The sequence below is a fragment of the Hevea brasiliensis genome, chromosome 11 (assembly GCF_030052815.1).
Source record: "Hevea brasiliensis isolate MT/VB/25A 57/8 chromosome 11, ASM3005281v1, whole genome shotgun sequence".
Lineage (NCBI taxonomy): Eukaryota > Viridiplantae > Streptophyta > Magnoliopsida > Malpighiales > Euphorbiaceae > Hevea > Hevea brasiliensis.
The window spans coordinates 72,886,200-72,890,945 of record NC_079503.1 but is presented as its reverse complement, the minus strand read 5'-3'; the positions used below and the strand labels follow the sequence as shown (position 1 = coordinate 72,890,945).

Sequence of the window (4,746 nt, the reverse complement as noted above, 5' to 3'; positions counted from 1 at the left end):
CTCTAAATAGCTCTGAATTTTCTGAATCTTTCCTTTTTTTTTCCCTCTCTTTTTTTTTTTATCTTCCCCTCTTTTTTTCTTCCTCCAGTAGGTAGGATTTGAAGTCCTAGGGTGATAAGGTTCACATAACTTAAACAACTGGGATTGAGGAATTTGGATGAGACCTAGATATGGGTGAGGTATTTCAACCAATAGAAAGAGAGGAAAAGGAGGCAGCACCAATAGGAAGTGAGGAAGAGAGTGGGGCTAAGCGGGAGAGAGAGTTTGTATGGGGGAGAGAGAGAGAGAGAGAGAGAGAGAGAGAAATATATTTTCTTATTTTAATTTTTAGAAAATAAATTAAATGGGTTCTATTGAAAATTTCTAACTAGGCTTACTTAGACCCATGGCACCCAATTAAACTTAATTAGGTCTATTTAAGAACTACCTATATTAAATTTAAACAAAACAAAATTTTATTTAAATTAAATTAATTTCCCATAAAACATATTATTTTTTTTTCAAGATTATGCCACGGAATTAATAATTCAGTTCTATACCTCCAATTATATCTTATAGTCATATAATTTTTCATCATTGGGTTTCCCACGACCTCAATCCACATACTCATCACAAAATAAGGGTCTACAGTTTACCCTCCACTTTGGTGAAAGTTGAAATCAATGTGAAAGCATTGCTCAAGTTTCATCAAAGTGAAACTCAATCTTCTAATAACTATGAAACATTGGCTATAAGGATCAAGTACATCTTACTCGGTCGGCATACTCTATGTTATGAGACTAGCTACGGTCTCATAACTGTGATAACTATGTCATGTGAAAATCGAGAGCATCTTGCTCTGTTGATACACTCTGCGTCATGAGACTAGCTACGGTCTCATAACAGTGATAACTGTGTCATTTGAAAATCGAGTGCATCTTGCTCTGTCGATACACTTTGCATCTCATGATAATGGCAACTCTAGTCTCTATGATTTGAAACATTGTAGATTCGTATTTAGGATCTTGGTCCTAAACTGCCTATACATCTCCCTTGCTATCTTGAGGAAGAATCAGACCCACTCGTAGTTCGACACTTGAAACTATGGTGATGCATCTTCTACTATGCCTTGCACACCTACAGGTGACATGTTAATGCGTGTTCTTCTACGCCTTACACAACTATGCCATATGCCCTAAACAACGTCTAAGGACTTACCAAAAAATCTGTTATGAAATGTTGTGGGTTTGTATTTAGGATCGTAGTCCTAAACTGCCTGCGTATCCCCCTTGCTATCCTGAGGAAGAATCAGATCCTCTCGTAGTTTGACACTTGAAACTGTAGTGATGCATGTTCAGAAATGCCTTACAAACATACTGTAACACCTTCACCGTCGATGGTCTGTACGTTCTACTGTTTCGATGACTAATGTTTGTCCGAACATTTAGGATGTCTGGAATTATACTTAAAGGATAGTAAGGAAATATAAAATGATGGAATACATGTCACACCTTACCCCTCTGTAAGGCATAACATGATCCCGTAGAATACCTAATGAACTACCGAACTTCACCTACCGATAACTCATTAAGTACCCTACAAGGGATTTTAAAACAATTTTCTTATCTTTGACAAGTGGTGAGCATTTCTAATGAGTATTTAAAACATTTAGTTGAAATTAAAACTAATTAATATTTTTGGCCATTTTAGTTTTCCGCAAATTTGATAAAAATTTTGACAGAGTTTCCTCTGTATTTTGAGAAAACCGTTCTTCGAATACCTGTAAAAAGCACTTCTAAAAGATTTTCTCAACCACTACTTCGGTTTCACAATCAAACTCAATCAATTTATCAAAATTCACAAGTTCAATAATTCTCAAAATACTGTCAATCAATATCATTCATATTTCATTAAAAACAAAATAATTTATACATAACCTTACAAATTTATATCAAAAGAAACACAAACTAAACTTTATTACAAACTTCATACAAATTTGTGTACAAGCTGCTCAAGACCAATTTTTACATGTCCATACATTTATGTGCAATATATACATCAAAAGAAGTATTTACAGTTAGGGTATAAATTATACCCGAAGGCTTCAAACTAATGACTTCACACACCTCAGCAGCTCAGTCTGCTGCTCCTCTAATCTCTGTATCTGCGGCAAAGAATAAAGCTATCGCTGAGTACTAAGACTCAGTGGTGCACAATATACTAAAATAATCTTTAAGCAAAACTTAAAGCACATTCATTCAAAAATTTGATTAAACATGAAAATTAAATACAATCATGCATTGTAAGATTTTACATGTAAACCAAGTTTATTTCAAAGTATCAAAACACATTTCATAAAACCCACAGTTAAATCATGCCATTCGAAACAAATAGAATCTCAATAGCCAGAGGCTAAAGAGAAATCACATCACAAGGCTAGCTAGCTCAAATATATGAATATCCATTCACATCCTCTTCTACTGGCACACCTCAACACTTCTCCAGAGAAGGAATCAAAATTCGAAACTAATTACCCCCACTAGTCGTGCTAGTGAGGTGTTCAAATATGTGGTCATAACACTGTGGTTTCAAAACTTATCTTAACAATTTGCTAAACATTTTCTTTTCAAATATACATAATAACTTTCAACAATTTAGATCAAACATCATAAGAATGCCATAATCCCATATTTCAAATTATTCAAAATGATATGCAAAAGATGATTATAAAAGTATATGTTGTGCACAAACCTCAAACGAGTCGTCCTTTAGCCTCGACTCGGTTCCTCGGGTTCCTTCCCGATATTCTTTTCAACTGAAACACACAATTTTACAATGTTTCAGTACTAGAACTTAAAATAAATCCAAAATAAACTTAACTTCACATTTAGCTAGCTCTAACGTGTTAAATTCGACGTTCTCGAAATTTTGTGTTTCGGGTTACTATTCACTGCACTATTCAAGTCAAATTATTGACTTTCTAAGGCTTAATGGGTATGGGAACTCCAACTTCACCCACATACCACATTTTGGTCACCAAACTTGTTGGTTTTGGTCATTTGTTTAAAGCTTAGGTCATTTTGGCAAAATTGCAAAATTTCGTTATTGGTTTTCCGAAGTTGCACTATTCCATTGGTCGATCTACTGTTGGAATTTGACAAAACTTCCTTCATAGAAAATGTTCCTTATTGTCTTAAGTGTATTCTCATTTTTGGATCACCTCAATCGGAGTTTTGTAGCTCAAGTTATGGCCAAAATAAGTTTACTGTTCACGTGCAATCGCTCATACTGCAATTTAGGTGCTGGCAGATTTTTGGTCTAACTTTGGTCAATTGTTTGATCAAGTTAAGTTCATAATTCGGTCTCACTTTCTTCATATGAAATGTTGTACTATGTCTTAGGTTTCCATCGATTCAAGAATCGCCTAAATCCGAGTTTTCTGGAGAGAGTTATAGCCCTCCAAACATTGCTGCTCAATGAAAATTCTGCAGAATTTCAGTACAGTAATTTTAACTTTGCTCAATGATTTGAATGAGTTAATGGCCTAATTTGGGTTGGTGTTCTTCATGAAAGTTTTAGGTCTATATCATATCTAATTGCTGGCAAAATTTCAGGTCAATTTGACCTACCTAGCTCGAGTTATGACCAAATGAACAGTTACTGTTCATTTGGTCAGTTTTGTGCAGTGGCAGCCTGCAATCAACTCACTTTGGTCAATTGTTTCACCAAGTTTTGGTCAGTTTTTGGCCATGGTTCCTTAATGAAAATTGTGCTCTTTTATGTCTATTTTCATCTCCAATTGGTGGCATATCAATTGGGCTTGTAAAATTTGAGTTTTGGTCCTTCAGTGGGTTTGGTCATGCTGCCAGCAGCATGACCATTAACCTCCGAATTTAGTTTTCATTCCTATCATTCCCACACAACTTATTTGGTCATAATTGACCATTATTTCATTTCACAATAGGTTAAACATGCCATTTATGCATTTCTCCAAATTTTGGTCCATTCTAGCATTGAAACCTTAATCTCACTAACTCTTGCATTTAACTACTTCTAATAATTTTAATGTTAATCATTTCACTAAGTAAAGCTTCTAAACTCACTCAATTGCATCATATTCATGCAAACCACACTCCTCTCAAGCTGCCCAAAATTTCAATTTAATTCTTTCCCCATATTTGTTTCATTTAAATCAAGTTATTAGCTCACTTAATTACCTAAACATGCATTTGAATGGAAAAGTAACAATTTAACATACTAACCTTTTGTTAAAGCTTCAAAACCCTATCTTTAATTCTTCTTTCTTCTTGTAATCTCCTTCTTAAGTTGCAATAACAAGCTCTAGGGTGGTTTTTAAGAGAGTTATTTGGATTAAGTGAAGAAAATTAAGCTTAAATGTAAGCTTAAATGGAGGACCATTCATGGAGGAATTTGGGAGGAAAGTGGGGTGGCAAGGAAGAAGAAAATCCTAATTTTTTCCTTTGGTTTCCTTTACACGCTTTTTTTTTTTTGGCTTATGGAAGACCCTAATTCCCAAATTAAATAATTCAATTTATTACTTTAGTTATGACATCATGCATGATGTCATAACTTTTGACTTTTTCATTTTCATCTCTTTTTCTCTTTTTTTTCTATTAGTTCTTTAATTTAATTCTCGATTCAAATTTTCTTTTCTCCGATTTTATTTGTGATTAGGTCGAGTCACTCTCGGGTCAATTGACCAAATTGCCCTCGCCTGCTCATCCCTGGTGCAAATAATCCAATATT

The 4,746-nt window shown here is 34.3% G+C and overlaps 1 long non-coding RNA gene across 1 annotated transcript; it reads right to left on the bottom strand.

The window, feature by feature from the left end:
* Window positions 1-2,095: 2,095 nt before the first annotated feature.
* LOC131170447 (uncharacterized) lies at window positions 2,096-4,450 on the bottom strand. The gene is made up of 3 exons (XR_009141192.1): window positions 4,242-4,450; window positions 2,731-2,794; window positions 2,096-2,143 (listed from the first exon to the last, which is right to left on the bottom strand). It is a non-coding gene; the product is annotated as an uncharacterized LOC131170447 (long non-coding RNA).
* Between the last annotated feature and the right edge of the window lie 296 nt (window positions 4,451-4,746).